Genomic DNA, 20,151 nt, shown 5'->3' on the forward strand with positions numbered 1-20,151 from the left:
GGGGCTGTTCACCATTGCCATCATTTGGAGGCCTTAGCCCAGCCTGTCTTTATGGCCATCTACACCTGTCCTGATGGCTGAGGCTAGAGGTGGGCATGTGAGTCTCACTGACATGCATGTGTGTGTCCTATGGACACCCACAGTTATTTGGGCCACCACATGTACTGCGGTGGGATTTGTCACATTGTCTAGTACTGCCTAGTATCTTGACACCAGTATTTGTTATGGATTTCATGCTGCCCATATATAGGTGTCCACTATCTGCTGCCATCCAATTCAACCACTTAGTTCCCTTGCATGCTCACCTCCATACCATAGATACAACTATCAGAACATACTACTCTATTCAGTAATTGATAGGAAGAGTGACTTACCTTGTGGCTGGGCCAGTATTGAGGACGGTGCTGGAGGACTGACTATGTCAGATGCACATAGTACACTCTCTAAACATGGTAAAATACAGGCAGTGTCATGTTTGGCATCCCTTTTACTGCATGTGTGAGTCAGAGAGAGGTGTAATTCCCCAGGTCCCTACCATGTTATTATATGTGCTATGCGTTGCCTCTTTGCGAAGGCCTGGGCATACTGGGCACACCTCCTTCTGCCTACATAGGCAGGCTCAGGTAGTTCCTCCTCTGAGTCACTCTGTGCTGTGTGGTGGCCTTGGCAATGGTGAGGGGCTGTGTGGCCTTGCCCCGTGCTGTTCCTGCTGTAGCTGTTTCTTCAGGATCATATTGTGTAGCATGGCACATACTATAAACATTTGTGTACATGTAGCTAGAGAGTATTACAAGGCCGCACAGGATATGTCCAGGCAGCGGAACCTTGACTTGAGCATCCCAAATACACGCTCTATAATGATTCTGGTTTGTGTGTGTGTGTGCCTCTTTATGGAGTTCTTGTTCAGGTGTGTGTGCATTTCTGAGGGGTGTCATCAGCCATGGCTCCAGTGCTTAGCCAGCATCCCCCTCTAAGTGGCCATATGGGATGTCCCCACTGGCAAATGACTGGTACAGCTGTGTCATATGCCAGATGTGGGAGTCGTGATAGCTTCCAGGGCTGCTAGCACACATTCAAGATAATGCCCTGGGCATCGCACACAACCTGGCAGTTGATGGAGGGGAAGCCCTTGCTGTTTATGTAGACCCTACCCCGCTCGCTAGGTGGTGCTTTGATGTGTATGTGCGTGCAGTCTATAGCACCCACTACCTCAGGGTATTCTGCTATTTGGTGGAAGAGATGCATATTGCTGGTCAATGCCTCATGGGTATTGAGGAAATATATGTGCTCACTGGCATGTACTGACATGACATCCAGGAACTGGTAGAGTACCCTGGGTGCTGATGCCTGTGAGATCCCCATGATATTCCCAGTTGCCCTTTGGAAGGTACCTGTGGCTAGTAATCTTAAGCCTGCACATAACTTGGTATCCACTGGGATGGGTTCCCCTCTGTTGGTTCTGTGTGTGAGGCGGGGCCAGCACAGCTCAACAATTTGCTGTAGAATGTCCCTGTCCATCTTTTAGTGCTCCACTATCTCCAGCTCATATAGCCTCTGGTAGGTTCCCCTGGGTTTGTACACTGTTCTTCTCCTCCTCACTGTGGGATGGTCATCAGCATTTACATCCTCACCACCCTCAGCCTCTTGCACATATTGATGTATGAGAGTGACAGCAGCCCCTAACATTTTGTTGGTTTTGTCAGGTAAAATTTCCCCATCTGTGTACACTGGTGGTGTAGAGTTTGTGGGGAAAAAACAGACTGAAAGGTGTTTGCATAGTTTATACTAGTGTGCTGGGCTACTGCCTGTGTAATTGGCTGATTCTGATGCATTTCAACTGCCAGCTATGCTAGTTCTCCTTGATTGTCTTCCTACTGCTGTTTTCCCTTCCCATTGCCTTCCCGTTTAAGCCCCGAGGCATGCCGCACATACCCACTGCTCAGATGTGAACAGTGCTGCTATTTCCTGTTTTGTTTTATATTTTTTTGTTTAAAACCTGGTGTGCTGTTTAAGCAGAGAAAACAGTGCTCAACAATGTGAGACACAGCCCCTTCCTTAGCTTTGTTTAGCTAAGGGCAAACACAGGCCACAGAGCTCCAATAAGCTTACAGCATACATGACACACCCCCTTATGAGGTCATCCACCTGTTATACTTCTACAATGGTATTGCTGCACCTACATATTTGGGTGCAAGCTAACACTAAGAGGAAATCTGTGATTCAGTATCAGTCCCCTCATTTACATAAACCAGAATGCTAATTCATAGTTACGACACTCACACTGAACCTTCCACCTTAGCAACCACTATTCCCTGGTATTGTTGTCTTATGCATGCCATTGACTATTATGACAAAATGCTGATTTGGGTATAAAAGCTTATTTCCCCTTTTTTTTCTTATTTTCGTGGTGGTCCTGTTTGCGCACTACTGCCCTACGCTTAAACGGCTGAGATCGGCCAAAAATATATTTGGCCATTGGCATGCCTACTACATTGAATACATGCTTTCTTTCGAGCTGTCATGCCTCCATTTTGTAATTTGCAGGATTGTATTTGGTTAGTAACTGAATACATTTCTTCAGATTACACTATTCCTGCACAGACGCCTGCCTGCTTCCTGGATCACAAATTCACTTCATTTGTATGGTTTTCACCAGCAAATGAGGTAATTAGCATATAGCAGTGATGTCCGTGCAGGAGCGCTCATGCACGTACCGGGAGCTCAATCCTGGATCGCTCATTGGCCATATTGCATGCAGCAGCTCTTGCACTATTCCTGCACTCTTTGCAGAGCTTGCTGAATCTGGGGGAATGTCATAGAAGGCATACGTGGTGTTATCTCTCTCATGTGGTATGCTGCAAAACTATGATCCTCAACATGTAGGAGAATTATTTTAAGTAACATGTTGAATATTCTAGATGTGGAGGCCTGTGAAATAGCCAATGTATTCCCTACTTGGTCTTTCAAAAAGTCCATATATCTACAAGAGAAAGAGCAATACATATATCTGATTCAGGTGAATGTGATGGACAGACATTCCTGTAGATTCTGTGAGTATGTGATGTGTCAGCCAAGGCCCATACAATGTCCGACTCTGTGTTGAAGTGATCATTGTGTCTTGATCAGTACACTAGCCTGGTAGTATATAGGGATGAAGCCTTGACTATGGCTCAGATGATTCAAGCTTGATTATCAGGTCTGTTGTCTGATGGAGCTGGCAGAGAGGATGGGTATGCCTATGCTGGTGCAGAAGAGTCTGTGCCAATGTGAGCACATCATTTGAGCCCTGGTGGAGGCTAGGGCATGAAGCAATCACCAAGCTTGATGTGCTAGATGGTCACAGAGGCATGGTTGGTCTAGGGCCTAGGGCAAAATTATACTCCGAGGTCATTCCTATTTTTCCACCCACCCTAATGATTTAACATTACCACACAGAGGGGATAGGCCTAAAAGAAAGGCCTGCTGCATGCAGTGAATGACACTGCAGACATCCACTCTGCATCACCTCCAGGATGATGTTTTCCACTCCCCTTTCCATCCTGGTGATAGTACTAGACCTGTGTGAACTCTACTTCGCCTTCATAGGTTTATAGGTTTATACTAGGTTAATGACCACTAGGGCCTTTTTAAGCCTAGCCATGCATCTGAAATCTCTGGAAAAGTTCTGATTCCCTTGATAAGTGTAAGCAGTGGTTTGGGAGATGTACCATTTACTGGCTGTCTGTGTTCATTAGAGACATAGGTGCCAAACCAGGGATGGATTTCCTGTTCCCCATCCAGTTGTCCAACTTACAGTTGAATTGAGTTAGGGAAGAACTATTCTTCACATGGATGGGAGCCTGTTCTAGAAAAGGTCCTGTTTATATCACAGGTAAGGTTTAAGTCTTTAGAATGAGTAATTCTGGTACTGTTTGTTTTGTGAATATGCAGGAGGTCCATCAGTGTGGGGTCTGACATTGCTTTGCATGCCAGGCATTGATCTCCCCTCAACAGTCTGTAGGAGACAGAATACAGGGATAGGGTTTTGAGGAGGTCTGAATAGCATATGCTAATTATGCCCTGTATTATTTTAGTGAGGAACCTCTGTGAACGTTCCAATTATTGGATGTGCCTGATTAGGTACATACCAAATGGGGGACTGCACTCAATAAATGGTGTGATGAATTTTGAATACAGTGGAATATTGACCTCCTTGGACCTAGATGCCATACTTTTGTTTATAAGTTGCACAACATAAAATGATTTCTTCTCTACTGTAGACGCATAATGATGAAAGGCTAGATTACTATCCCCAACCCCCTTGCTACTGAGTTGACTCTTAGTGGTGTGTTGTCAATATGATAGCTGGGGTGGTTGACTTTCTGAAGGATACTATGTATTATGTATTTCTTTATAGGTTCATAGGTGTGTACTAAACTAAAGGCCCTGGAACCTATATAAGCCTAGCCCAAGAAGATTCCCTGGCATCATGCTGCCCAAAGTTACTTCCCAGTGCCCCTGGCAAGCAAGGCCACTGAAGTGATCCCCAGGGTGAACTTCCTATTGCCCATCCACTCATCAAGATTTTCTTAAAGAGGGCCAGTGAAAACTGCTCTGCTTAATGTGAATGGGAAGTTTGTTCCAGAGTATGGGAAGTCTCTGGGTTAGGAACCTGTCCCTCCAGCATGTTCTGTTTATGGTGGTAATGAAGTTTAGGTCCCTGGAGCGTGTGGCATGGAGGGATTGGGATTTCTTTAGGTGTAGCATATCTATCAGCTCTGGGTTAGACATGGCTTTGTTGGTCAAGCAGAGATCGGCTGTAAGTAGGCGATAAGAGACAGAGTATAGCTGGAGTTTTTTGAGTCTGTCCATATAGGGCATGTGTCTAAGGCCTAAGATCCTCTTAGTGAGGTATTTTTGTGGCCTTTCCAGTTGTTGAAGGTGTCTAGTGAGCTACATACCAAATGGGCCATTGTATTCTATAATAGGTCTAATGAGAGACGAGTAGAGAGGGATTATGGACCTCTTTCTTCCTGGATGAGAAACCTTTGTAATGAGATGTGCCACATAGAAGGACTTTCTGACTACAGTGGCAATGTAGTTATCAAAGGAGAGGTTGCTGTCAACCTGTGTCCCCATGTCTCTTATCACACCTTTGGTGTTTAGTGGACTACCGCCTATGTGGTAGTTTATGGGCACCTAATTTTTCCCAAAAGGAATGACAATGCACTTTTTGGCATTAAACTTAAGGCCATGGTTCTGGCATCAGTCATTGTTGTTAGTGACGCCTTTTTGTAGAATGTCTACATCAGTTGGAGAATCAATAATGGCTCCCAGTTTGCAATCATCTGCAAACTTGGTCAGTCAGAGTCCCTTTGTGTTGGCTTGAACTTCAGAGAAGTAGATGCCAAACAGGAGAGGACCTAGGACTGATCCCTGTGGGACACCACTTGTAACTGGTTGGTAGTCAGATTTGGACTTCGCTACTTTCACAGTGTGGGTTCTATCAGTGAGCCAGTTGGCAACCCATCTTATGACATAGGGGTTTATGCTTAGTTTAGTGAGTCTATGTATGATTGCTGAGTGAGGGATGGTGTTGAAGGCCTTGGCAAGATCTAGGTAGGTTGTGTGAACTACCTTGCCCTCATCCACAGCTCTGGTGACAGACTCGAAGAAGTCTATCAGGTTGACCAGGCATGATCTACTTTTCACAAACCCAAACTGCATGGGGTCCAGAGTTTGTAGATTCCCTATGTCCTTATTTATAAGGTCCAAGATGATGCGCTCCATAGCCTTACATATCAGACTTGTCAGGCTAATGGGACGCTAGTTCCCAGGGTCTGTAGTTGCTCCCCCTTTATGGAGTGGGATGACCATAGCAGTGCACCATTTGGTAGGAATAAAGTCTGAAATGAAGCTGTGATTGAACAGGGTACTCAGGTGTTGTGCCAATTTACTTTGTAATTCATGTAGAACACAGCCAGGGATATTATCAGGTCTGATGAAAGCTGTTTTCTTGGCTTTGGACAGTGTGTTTTTTACCTGTGTAGCCGTGATAATAGGGACATGGCATTCCTCAGGTATTGTGATAGGCCCTTTAGGGGTTGAAAGGGAGGTAAAGTTTGCACTGAACCTGTCGGCCAATATGTTGGCAATATCAGTTGGTTCTATATATGTATTGCTGTTGTGCTATAACTCAGAGCAGATCTGAGTATTGCGATGTAGATTTTTAACATAACTATAGAATGCCTTGTTGCTGTCTTTAGAATCTGCAGCAATTTTGTTTTCATAGCTAGCTTTAGAGGATTTGATGATGGAGCTCATTTTTTTGCTGAGGCTAACAAGGGAGTTTTTCCATTTTTGGGACTTCACCCTTTTCTGCAACAGTTTTTTTCCTTCTGTTATAGAGTTTGTTTATGGTCAGGGACCACCAGATTGGCTCCATTTTTTTGGAGGAGAACATCTTGGTTCTGTTTCGTATGGCCTATTCCATGCACTTGTGTATATGCTCATACAGTGCATTGGTGTATGATTCAGCAGTCATGCACCTATTTTCCATTAGCATGGGTGTCGTGAAGTTAGCCACCTCTGTTTTTAGAAGTTCAAAATTGGCTTTGGAGAAGTTTTTTACAGTGGTTTCCTTTAGGGGGTGAGGGTGGGATGTGGATATCCATGGTGATTAGCTTGTGGTCAGATCTGATGAGGGAGGAGTTGATTTCTGGTGTAGAGCAAAGGTCACCCATGTTGGTAATGACCAGGTCAAGGATGTTTCTACCCCTGGTGGGGGTAAGAATGAGTTGGTTCAGGGTGTTGGAATTAATGAATTCCATAAAACGTTGAGCAAGTGTCTTGGTATATGAGTAATTTTCCCATTTAGTAGAGGGGTGGTTAAAGTCTCCCAGTATAAGGGTATTGGGTTGTACCCTAAAATTTTCCAGTGTGTTTCAGAATGTGGAGTGGGAGTCTTGGGACATGGTGGGGGAACTATAGCAGGCTACAACCTGGATTGCAGTTTTACCCGGTGTTAGTTGTACCTGAAGTATCTCTGATGTGTTATGTTGGGCTACTAGTCTGAAGGTGTGCATATCCTTTATGAATATGGAGACACCACCGCCTTTAGTGCTTCGGTCCAGGTTTAGGGGCCAAAAGGTGTGGTATGAATTATTGCCTGGTAGTGCTTGAGGTGCTCTCCGGAGCTTTGAATCAGGTCTCGGTCATTGCACAGATGTCGATGTTCTCCATTTTAAGGATTGCTTCAAGCAAGTGCATTTTGAGATTTAGACTTCTAGCATTGAGTTGCATAACCCTCAAGTTTTGTTTGCTTGTAGCTGTTATGGTGGTAATTTTGTCTTCAGGACATTGCCTAAAAAAGGCACTATAGGGATGGCAAAAGCCTTGGCCAGTATCTGGAATCCTTGGGGTGACAGGTGCAGGCCACCTGTGGCAAAACATCGAGGTCTGTCGATCATGTCATCCCAGGCAGACAGATACTGGATCCCCTTAGAATGAGACCAGTAACTTAGCCAATTGTTGAAGTCAGTCATTTTCTGCTTGTACTGTGGTATCATTCTGGGTGACAGTAGGATGCTACTCAGAGCTAGGGTCATACCTGCCTGGGCTACAGGATCTGAGATCTCCTCTATGTCTCTTTTTATGTAGTCCAGGGAGGTACATCTCAGGTCATTCACACCAACATGGACAATGACAGAGTCATATTTGTACCTGTTGTGGAGTGACCTAAGTGCATGCATTATGTGGCAGATCCTGGCATCTGACAGGCAACTGACCGTAACTTTCTCCTTATTCAACCTAGTGAGTGGGACATCAGTGTGCCTTACTAATAAGTCAACTATGACTAGTGTATTGGGTAAGTTATTTTGCCTTATGGGCTTTGGTTGAGTGGCACACCTTTTTATGTGAGCTATGTGTCTCATGATTTGTACTGGGATGTGGTGGTTGTTTGCATTTCTGCCTCGGAGGTCTCTGTTGTTTGAGCAGATTTTTATTGAGAGCCTCCACAAAAGTAGGTGCGTGTTTTGTGATACTGTGTGAGGGTTGTGGTAGTGTATGTTCTGGAGGGCTATGTAGGATTATCTGTGTACATGAGGCAGTTTGCTACATTGCCTCAGGATGCCCAAGTTCATCAGGTTGACAGGAGAAATCACAGGGAACTGACCTTTAGACATGCCTGGATATGAGCTCAATATATTAAGTACTGAAGCCTTTTACAGGAAAATGTCACTCAAAGTGTCTGAGTCTGTACAGAGCACTGCCAAACACTTGAGGGGAAACTAATACATAGACCCTGAAAATTTAAAGATGAAGTATTTAGGCAGGTATTCTGAAATTAGGAAGAAATCAAGCACTACTTACTGAAAATAAAGAAGTAGCTTGTCAAGAATGATGAAAAGAGGAGTCGCATGAATGGCTACTGCCTGGCTACTACTAATGGTAGTCTCAGCACAGATTCACTCTGTTGGGATACAATACTCCTTTGCTTCTTCTCTCACCAGAAGCAAAATGTTAGCACCAATCCCAAGAAGAGAAGTAGGCCATAGACTGTTTGGTGGTCCACATTCTTGTCCCAGATGATGCAAGGGTCTGTAGGCGTGTACCCTTTTTCTGGTAGATGCCTCGAATAGCAGCCAGACCAATCAGGTATGTTAATGCACAGATACTCACTCTCCAACCAGAAAGAGTCAGGAATCAATGCACTCTGCTCCTACTCTCACCAGGATCAGAATATAAGCACAGATTCCAAGCTGTTACCTATAAAGCAGTTATTAAGCTTTGTGGCGATCAGCAGTCTCCAGGAAATAATATAATTGCACTCCTTCTCTCACCAGGAGAAAACAGAAACACTAATCCCAGGACCACTACTGAGAGCCAGAATGTTTGCTCTCCAGTAACTGGTGGTTAAAATGGTTTATCCTAAACACTGCAGTGTGCACTAGAGGAGTTAAATGTGAAAGTAGGTAACATGTTTTACCTGTCTAAAAAGCTTAAGCTTTAGTGGAGAGTCACTATTTTTAAAACAGCAAGATAGATTGAAAGGGGGTGGTCACTTTTTTTATTCTGTTACTATGGAATACAGTAGGATGGCCAATCAAATTAAATAGTTGAAGGAGAGTGATTTCACAAAATGATAATTTTGTGCTTACTCCCACCAACCAGTAAAAGCAGAGAGGAAATGAGACATATGGTCAAATAAACATAAGGGGCAGGAAACTAGAAAGACACTGGTGATCATTAACCTTAACTGACCTCTTCTAATTTATGTGTGACTCCTTAATTGACCTGTTCTAATTTCTGTCTAACTCACAAGAAACAGAGCTGTGGTATCTTTTCAAATTTTAATATGCAGTGAAAAGCAGAATACAAGTAAAACACAGTGTAAAGAAAACAAATCACATTATACAAAATATAAAAAGGCAATAAAGTAATACAGAATACAACAAATAAAAAGCAAACTAACCTTTCTCTCACAGCAAACTGTAGCAGAGTCTGGGTGAGCCTTTCCAGTAAAGCTCTGAAATGTTTTATTTTATCCCTTAAATAGAAGGTTTAGTTCCTAGCTCCACCCCGTCAGTTCACAGAGGATTAACTTTAACTGACCCCTTCTAACTTATGTGTGACTCCTTAATTGACCTGTTCTAATTTCTGTCTGACTCACAAGAGACAGAGCTGTGGTGTCTTTTTAGGTTTTAATATGCAGTTAAAAGCAGAATACAAGTAAAATGCAGTGTGAAGAAAACAAATCACAGTATATAAAATAGAGAAAGGCAATAAAGTGATACAGAATACAACAAATAAAAAGCAAACTAACCTTTCCCTCACAGCAAACTGTAGCAGAGTCTGAGTGAGCCTTTCCAGTTTTAATCCGTGACTGTGACACAAGTTATTTATCTGTGTCAGCTCTTCCTAGAGAGCATTAGTTTTGAGGGTGATTCTATGACTGCTTCTAATTTGCAATCATCTGCAAATTTGGTCTGACAGAGACTCTTTACACTGGTCTTGACTTCAGAGAAGTAAGTGCCAAAAAGAAGCCATCCCAGGACTGATCTCTGGGGACTCTGCTTGTCATTGGCCTCTTTGTAGAGGTGAACTCCCCAATTCCAACTTCCTAGGTCCTGTCTGTGAGTTAGCTGGCTATCCACTGGGTGCCATAAGAGTTTATACGTAACCTCTTGAGTTTATCAACAATGTCTGAGTGGGGTATTGTGCCAAATACCTTGGTCAAATCAAGATAGGAGGTGTGAACGATTTTGTCCTCATCCATTGCTTTAGTAACCTTCTCAAAGAAGTCCACCAGGTTGAGTAGGCATGGCCTGCCCTTGAAAAAAACAAATTGGGTTCAGTCCAGTGTCTGAAGGATTTGTATGTCATTATTGATCATTTTAATGATCATTCTTACCATGGCTTTTCATATGAGACTAGTGAGATTTATGGATCTGTAGTTTCCAGGGTCTGTAGATGGCCCTCCTTTGTGCAGAGAGATGACTGTTGCTGATCTTCATTCATAAAGCATGAGGCCTGTTTGGAGGCTATGCTTAAATAGCGATTCCAGAGGACCTGATAGATCATGTGTCATGATATTTAAAAGGCATTCTGGGATACTGTCTTGGAACATCAATGCAAAGTATTCTTGGCCTTAGAGAGAGGATTGAAGACATGTTCCCTAGTGATAGTGTGGAGAGTTATATTTGAAGGTATTTCCTGGGGGAAGGGTGAAAGGGAGAGAGTGGTAAAGTCAAAGCTGAATTTGTCTGCCAGTAGGTTTGCTATATCTTCTGGCTCAGTATAGGTGGCTCCATTAACAATTAGCTCTGCACACAATTGTGTATTGCCTTTGAGGTTGTGAGCATAGCTAAATAATGCCTTGTGCTTGTCTTTGGCCTGGGAGGCCAAATTTATTTCAAATTTGGCATTGGGAGACTTTAACTTTCCTCTGAGTTGTCTATTTTGATGAGTGCTTTAATCCTGTTGGGTGCTACACCTCCTCCCCTTAACATCCCACCAGCAGCCCCAAAACCAATTATCTCTTGATCAGTGAAATTATGGTATGTCACCTGCTGATGGTAACTTTTCCACTGTAGCCAGATGCCATCTCATGCATTCTGGTAGTTGTTGGCATTAGTAAGAACTACAGACTGTTGTTGCATGACTAATGCTGCTGTTCCAGGCATTCTCTGAAATTGTTGGTATACTTTACCATTTTATAGTCAGGTGCATAGTGTCCTTCAAATGCAACCTTGCATATATTTGTATATTATTAAGATCTCATTTGCATATCATTATATGGTCGTTGCATATGTCTTCTGTTGTACATTGGCGCTCACTGCAGTATAGAGCATCTTTGATCTATGACTTAATGACTTACTACTACTCTCCACTAGCCTGTGTGTGTGACCATTTGTGTCTGTCCACCCCCCCCGGTCACTTTCCTACTCTGTAATTCTGTTAGTATCAATGCTTTATTTGGATGATTTATTTTTATATCAGAGGACACAGAAGCAGGTTTTTGAACATTTTATATCTTCTTTTTTTTTTAGAGGTATCATCTTAAAGCAAATATTCATGAACACCTCACTGTTTTTGATAATATCAGGACTTGCACAGGTTACAGTATAGAGTTACAGTGTAGTAGTTGGCTAGACATGCAGTATACCAGTACCAGTTTTGGTACTGCACTTCTCATCCTGCCTCCTAGAGGTAATGTACTGTTAAGGATCAACTGCAGCTTTTTAGTAAAATGTATTAAATGTGCCATTAGTATCTGATTTGTAAATACTTTACATGCTGTTGTGGCATATATGAAACTTTCTTGTATGGCTGCATGACATTCTGCAAAAATGAATGCAAGCACAACATTCTGCATTATTTCTATAACACTATGACTGGTGGGTAACAAGCTGCAGAAAATAAAATAAGGCAATTCACTGATCAACAAACAGTATTGTGCAGACAGTTTTTTCTGGCATCAGTTTATGAACTGAAGAAAATATTAGACTAGAGACTGTGGGGTTAACGAGAAAAGCAGGTTCCCTGAAATGAAGGATATAGTGAGCACACACCCTTTAAACACTAGATATGGTAAACCAGAGCGAGATAATTTGAACAGAAAGAAAAGGTCCTAGTTTCTGACTTTTCTACTATGTGAAAAACCTTGGAATTGGCAGAGACAAGCAAAAAGGTTTTGCTACTAACTTGTTATATACAGGACTTTTTGAGGGATTACCTACAATGTGTGATGACCTGTTTCCCAGAAAGTCCGGTAGTATACTTTGAGTCTTGGTGCTGGCTTTGGAAAGTTACAGCTTCTCAGCAACAGAACGAAAGTTTGCATCTGCAAATGCTTAGCAGACTCTCGAGTTATGTTTGAACTTAGTCCTCATCACAAAGTAATGAAAAAAACCTCTTTGTCCAGCCAGAAAATGTCTATAAATATGCTGCCTTCTATTGCTGAAATTAACCAGAACTGTTCTGTGAGTTCAGCATATTGTCTAAAAACACTCAATGACATGGAATAGGGTAAATTATTCCTAAACTACCTCTCCTTTGTACATATGCTTGACAGTGACTTTCTCTGTTGTTTCTCTTTTACTCTTTTTACGACAAAATGCATATAATTATATCTAACCTGATGTACTATTACTTAACTACACCAAATGGTGATTATGTTGGCATAAAATGTACTTGTTTAGTTCATAATCATTGGCTTTATTCATTGTCACTTTGTATGTGATGCTGCTAATGTTACCTAAACACCCTGCATGTTGTACAAGTACTACTGTAAATAGTTAACTTAGAGCTTTGTCGATAATATTGCTGTTACTGGAGTATTTATTATGTTGTATATGCACTACTGTTATTAGTTTTGACAGAGTTTACTCCCCAGGCTTCTGCTGAAAAGGGACTTGTTTGCCCAGTTGGATTTTCCCAGTAAAAAAATAAACAAGTGGCTATTTTTATATTTCTTATTTTTGCACTAATACAGAGTCTTCATAAATAGGCTTAAGTAAACATTTTGAGTTTATTTTCCTTTTTTAACAAAGTCAAAATGATATTGTGTACCTTTCTTGCTGAACATACTTTTATAATTACCTGGTTACATTGCATGAAACTATGTTTTGGATACCTTTTCTGTAGGCTGTATATATATATATATATATATATATATATATATATATATATATATATATATATATATAGATATATGCACACACATATATATATATATATATATATATATATATATATAAATATATATATATATATATATATATATATGGGTCTACTTCAGAATATCAAAGTCACATATCAGTGAAACCCACATCATCAAGACGAAAATTTCGACACTTCACTTCTGCGAAAGTGTATGCCAGCAAAATCTTTCACTAGGAAAGTAACCACTTGGCCATAAGGACAACATACACTCAACGAAGTAATTAAAACCCACCAAATTGGGGAAGTCACCCCACACTCCCCCAACTAAATATACCAACTCCAAGATCGCACTATAGTGGGGAAAAGGGCAAATACCTCCATGGTGGCCAATTAGTTCCTTTTCTGCTTGTCATCTTCGATGATGTGACCATTCACAGAAGTGAACCTTCAATATTTTCATATGGATGATGCAGGTTTCACTGATATGGGACTTCAATATTCTGAAGATATATATATATATATATATATATATATATATATATATATATATATATATATATATATATATAATTCTGCTATATATATAAAATTCTGCTGTATATGCTGTTGGCAACTAAGGCCATTTAGAATGCAATCATTCATTAACAATATTTCTGCATTTTATGTTTCTTAAACCATTTAATATGGATCACTATCTAAAATGAGATGTATGAAACACAAAATATTAGAAATGTGTGGGAAAGGATGCAGTGATGTATCTGCATTAGACATCAAGTATAAAACTATCTTTGAGTTTATTAAATGGGTCAACTACAAAGAAAATGAAAAATGTTTTCAAATATAAAGATTGTTTAAAATTTGGTTTGGACTGGTGATGGAGATTAGTCTGTGTAATTTGTTGCTGAATATCCACAAATGAAAGTATGAATCTAGCCATCTTCAAGTGCCACTTGGACTCAAAACATAAAGAATACAGGGGAATACCTGGAAAATTGTATGACAGTAGATGCAAAGATTAGCAAAAGCCTTTGGAGGTTTTATATTACTTGGTGTATTTAATAGAAAAATGCATAGCTGCTAAAGTGATTGGAGAGACATTGGTAAAACCTGCAGTCAAAGATATGGCACAGGTGATTATTGGAGAGAAGGTAAACAAAGTTATAGATCACAGTCCTCCCTTAAATAGCACTGTCCATTGTAGAATCACAGAAATGGTTAAATGTGTATAACATATATTACTGTCATGAGTCCAGCAGAGTGACTGATATGTACTACAAGGAGACAAATTCACAGATATTTTGCATTTTGCTAAACCTTTAGCATATATCCAATATCAGGTAAAGAAACCAGTACATGGTAATTTCTTGTTCTGTCATCCTCTACTTTAAATATAATTGGGGAAGTTATTTTTGAAGTTATAACATTCATTTTCAAGGAAATAAATTGGATTAGAGTTTATATGTTGCAATAAACATGGATAGAGTGAAAAACCATGACTGGATTTAAGAAAGGGCTTATTTTGGAGACTTCCAAGATGGCTGCACATTGAGTAATAGCTTAATTCTAGATCTCCCAGTGTTAAAACAGAAACTTAGCAGAGAACGCCAGTAGACCTAAATTTCTGGATAAATTTCAGTGACTGGCTAGTAAGTGCACTGCCGGGAAGCCAGGAGAAAAGTAATACAGAAGACCTGATGGAAAATCAGCTACAAAAGGTGACAAAGAAACACTGACTGGGAAAAGTATTTCAGCTGTTCAGCAAAAAGCAGTGCAAGCTGCAGGCATGACTTCCAGTAACATAGTGGAAAGTATAAGGCAACTGCACCCAGACCTGATTAAAATAAAACACTGATGGACTATATTAACTCAAACAATAAAAGTCTGGAAAAAATGGAAAAAGCTTTGAATAGATATTCAGATAAGGTGATAAAACTGCAAAACTCAGAGGTTGAAATGAAGAAAAGGCTGGTTGAATATGAGACTGCACAAGAAGAGAGGGACATAGCACATATGGAAAACCTGAGAATTTCTGCTGTATCAGAGAAGCTGGAAGGAACAGACTATATTAATCCTATGAAAGGACAAATAAACAACTGAACTGGTATTTCACAACAGGAATTGTTAATTGAAAGAGCACATTGTGTGTTTTCTCCAAACCTGGCTAAAGGAAAGCAACCCAGACCTTTATTAGTAAAGCTGCCATCTTACCAGCAGAAGGAGGTGATTCTGACAAAACTGTGGCAGAAGGACAAAGTACTAAAAGTGGGAGAGAGTACAGTGTTTGTAGAAAATGACTATTCATGGTACACCAGGCAGACGAAGAGTAAATGTATCCCATTTTTCAGGGAATGTTGAGAAGAAAGCATGAGATTCAAACTGCTGTACCCAGCTATCTTCAAAATATTTTTCCCTGGAGGGCCAAAATTTTTTTTTGATGACATACATACTAAGGAAGAAATATAAAAGTGTGTCCTACAAAAACTGAGCTGTGAAATAGAAGGAGATTCTGTTTCTTGTTCTTCTGTTAATATAGAACACAGAGAGACTGTGCAAATGAAACTTTTTCCAATGTTTCAAAAGAAAATGCTTGAGAGAAGGAAAAAAGCACAAGACAAGAAGAGTCAATAGTATGTTGAAAATGAAGCAGAGATAAAATTTGGTAGACGGAGAGGAACAGGAATAAAACCAGTAACTTGGAAATTGACAAATGTGGAATTACAAATCAATGATTATATTTGCAAAACATGGCAGAACAAGAAAATCTGGAAATATTGGACATTCTTGGACTTTGCTAAACTTCTAGCGGTCATTAAAGCATATGCCATATTTCATGTCATTAATGTTCAGAGAATAAAACCAGTAACTTGGAAATTGACAAATGTGGGATTACAAAGCAATAATTTTATTTGTAAAACATGACAGAATAAGAACATTTGGAAATATTGGACTTTTTTGGACCTTATTAAACCTGTACAGGACTCTAAAGCATATGCCCTACTTCATGTCATTAATTTTCAGAAAAAATACTCAAGAGAGGGGAAGAGGAGGAAGAAAATTAAGTGTAAGTAAACATTTTTTTTTCTTAATGGTACTATTTTAATGATGCATTTTTTTGTGTGCTATAACGTAATGTTTTCTCATTTTTAAGTGTATACTGATATAAATAGGTGCTCTTGTTTTTTTCTTTTTCTGCCATCTTCTCTCTTTCTCTTTGTTCAGTTTTAAGAAATCTAGGCAATATAATGTAAAAAGAAAGAAGAAAAATCTGGTTATAAGAGCATGACAAAAGAAAAATGTATGTGCCTTTTCTCATTCGTGCATAGTGGAGAGACTGCATTAAGTCCCTTAGCCTAATCTAGTAACACGTTTTAAGAGAAAGCCAGTAAATATAAAAGAATATTTAATATTATAAGTCTTTTTTCTAGTAAATAAATGTATGCTTTGTAGTTTTGTGTCTGGTTCTCATGTCTCTAGGAAACCATTTAATAAAGAGTAATAGCTTGCAGAAAATGTCTTCTGAAAGCATTGAAATGTTTCCCAGCTGAGAGAGCTACACAGATAAGACACAGCCAGAGAGCACTTAGTTGAAGCACAGGTTGTACTATGTGTCTTAGTGTGGATAACCTTTCTTTTAGGTTATCTCAAGTCTATGTATGTTTCTGTCAGTTGGAACATTTGCTCCTATTCGATGGGTATTGTGTGTGTGTGTGTGTGTGTGTGTGTGTGTGTGTGTGTGTGTGTGTGTGTGTGTGTGTGTGTGTTTGAGGGCTTTCAATAAAACAAAACATTTTGTGAAGTGTGACATAGGCTCAAATTGAGATGACAACAAACAACAGTATAAAAGAGTAACCTGCCAAACAGTATATGCATGTAACACAAAAGCTGGAACTAGACATTTAACAAAAAATCTATTATACATAAAAGATGGGAGTAATAGCTTTTCAAGAAAATGATGCTTTTTGTAATATCTTTAGATGTCAATGGTCTCACAAATAAATACAAAAAAGGAGTAGTAAACTATATTAAAAAATGTAGAGTGCAAATAGCTATGTTACAGGAGACACACTTGGGAAGAACTGAACATCTGAATTTGATAAAGAAAGGTTTTCAGGATGGTTATTCAGTGGAATGCCCAAGGCAAGGGAAAAGAGTAGTACTAATATTAATTGTAAGAAGAACGCCAATAGTGATACAAGAGGATAAGAAAGATAGTAATCATAGATTTGTAATACTAAAGGGTTACTAGCAAGGGAGGAGGATTACACTGGCATGTATTTATATTCAACCTAAAACTACTATAATGGAGCTTAAAAAAAGTCTGGGAGAAATAATCAGTTTTTAGGAATGAACATTACTTATAGATGGGCACTGGTATTTGATGTGCAACAGTGAAGATGTGTCTGGTGGAACCAGGAGGGAAAATGTAACAAAGGAGGGTAGATTTTTGAAGAAAATTATGAAAACATATGGCATGGAAGATGTGAATTCAGTACAAGAGTTCGGAATGAATTTACAAATTCCCCAAGATACAAAAACTGGACTAGGCTAGAAAGACTTTACATTTCACAGGAACATGTCCATTTAATTGAAGGTCTCGATGCATTCTCAGTAGCTATTTCAGATTATGCAACAATAAATAACTAAAATAAAAACACATGGTAATGAAATAAAAATGAGACACTGGCACTTTCCCACATATCTGTTGAAAAGAGAGGATTTTAAGGAATGGGTAGTGGAAATTATTCAGGAGCTATTAGAGAAGGTAGAAATTTATTCTTAAAATAAAGCTAGGGAGTGGGATAAAATTACATTGGAGTTTAAAAATAGGGTGGAAATAATAGAAAGGAAGATATGGTTAAGACGTCTCAAGAATTATTTAGAGGGATTGACAAATGTTAAAGTATTGCAAACTTGGGGGGAATTCCACAGAACATAAAGAGAAGCAACTGCAAAATACTAAACAGAAAATAATGGATTACCTTGATAAAATGCATGAGTTTAGAAAGATTGCTGTTAAGAAACTGTTTTTTTGTTAACTCTAGAGGACAAAAACTTTTAGCACAGCAACTCCAGCTGCAGAAAGCAAAAAGGGCTGTCACCAAGCTTAGGGAGCGTATAACAAGAAAGATAATGAGATACTGTAGAAGTATTAGAAATATTTCGGAAATTCTATGAAAGTCTGTATAAAGCAGAGAAATGTGGAAATCAAGTAAAGGTACAAATGGAAATGTATAAGGAATAATTAAATATACCAAGGTTACAGGTAGATGAGGCTCAATTACTAACAATTAGGATGGGAGAAGATGAGATATTCATGGTGATTTATAATCAATCTACAGGAAAGTCCCCAGACATAGTATTCTTGTGGAAGTTTGGAAGCTAGGAGGGAAGAATTGATAAAGATCCGGAAGGTTTTGTTTAACAGTATTTTAAGATGAGGAAAAGTACCAACATCCTGGAAGAAAGTGGTGGTAACTGTAAATCCTAAAGAGGTTAAAGATCCATCAGATCCTGCTTCATACAGGCCCATTTCAATACTAAAGCATGATTATAAATTGTTTATGTTTATAATGGCTAAAAGAATGGCTAAAAGAATAGCAAAATAGATAGCTATGGATTAGTGTGGGCTTGTGGAAGGGAGGCAAACATTTGACAACATTAACAGAACATTGAGGATCCAGAGAGAAGCAGAATGTAAGAAAACACCACTTTTGTTGGTGGATCTTGTCACAGAAAAAGCATTTGACAGAGTAAGCTGGGACTTTATGAGTAGGGCAATGGAAGCGTTTGCATTCCCTAATAAAATTATAAGGTTAATTTGAAGGATATATGAGAGATTAGAGGCAAAATTTAAAGTGGGTGGGGTCCTCTCTGATCATTTCTGCTTGAGCAGAAGAACCTGGCAGGAGTGTCCTCTCTTCCCTTTGTTATTTGCGTTATATTTGATCCATTGGCAAAGAAAATAAGGGACTCAAAAAAACAAGGATATAATCGGTATGGTAGTCAAGAAAAGCTGACTCTATTTGCAGATGGTATTTTATCCCTGACAAAACCAGAAAGGGACATTGCAGTGTTGTGGAACATTTTGAGACAGTTTCAAATCTTTTTGGGGTACAAAATTAATGAAGCTAAACAAAGTCAATAGCGGTAAATTATATACCTACACAAATTGGTTCAGCAATATTCATATTCCTGGAGACTTGATAAGATTAAGTATTTAGGATTATGGATTAAAAATTATTCTGGTGTGGCAGCTAAGGATATGTAGGAAGAGACTAAGGAAAATATAATACAAAAACTGAGAAAATGAGAAGGTCTGTTATATGGATATTGATAGTAAGATACAAGCAATTAAAATATTTTAGTCATTTTAGTAATACACAGGTCAAGGATATTTTTATCAACCAGAGGAGAAGTTGTGCCTAGCAATTAATAAAGATTTGAAGGATTTCATCTGGGAGGGGAAGATGGCAAGAGTCAAGTGGGACAAGTTGATTCTTCCAATAGAAAAGGCAGACTGGGATTACCTGATTTGAAGGGGTATTTCAGAGCAACACAGTTAAGGCTGCTATACATGGCACAAACAGAAAACTATACTTCAAAGTGGAAAGGGAGGGGGATGATGAAACAGGGGATGAAGCTCAAGAAAGAATGAAAGACTGAGATGTTGGTTGCAGACCTTTAAGGAGAATAACAATAGTGATACAGAATATTATATTCATAAACTAACAGAAAGTATTTTAAGAACTAAGCCAACACAGGAATGAAGAAAGGAGATTCTACTGATAGGGATGACTGCAGTTAGGGATACAGACAATAGCCAAGAGGGGGATGGAAATTATTGGAGAAAACTAGCAAAAGAACCAAAGTACTGGGAGCAAATAACTATAGAGGGAAGGAGAAGGGTATTAGAATGGGAAGATGCCAAGAATTTATTTGGACTGCAGGTTAGAGATTGCCTTCCCTTATCAAGGATTGATATAAGTATATAGACTAAGAAAAAGA

This window comes from Protopterus annectens, chromosome 1.part2 (assembly GCF_019279795.1).
Source record: "Protopterus annectens isolate FY-2018-M chromosome 1.part2, PAN1.0, whole genome shotgun sequence".
Classification (NCBI taxonomy): Eukaryota; Metazoa; Chordata; order Ceratodontiformes; family Protopteridae; genus Protopterus; species Protopterus annectens.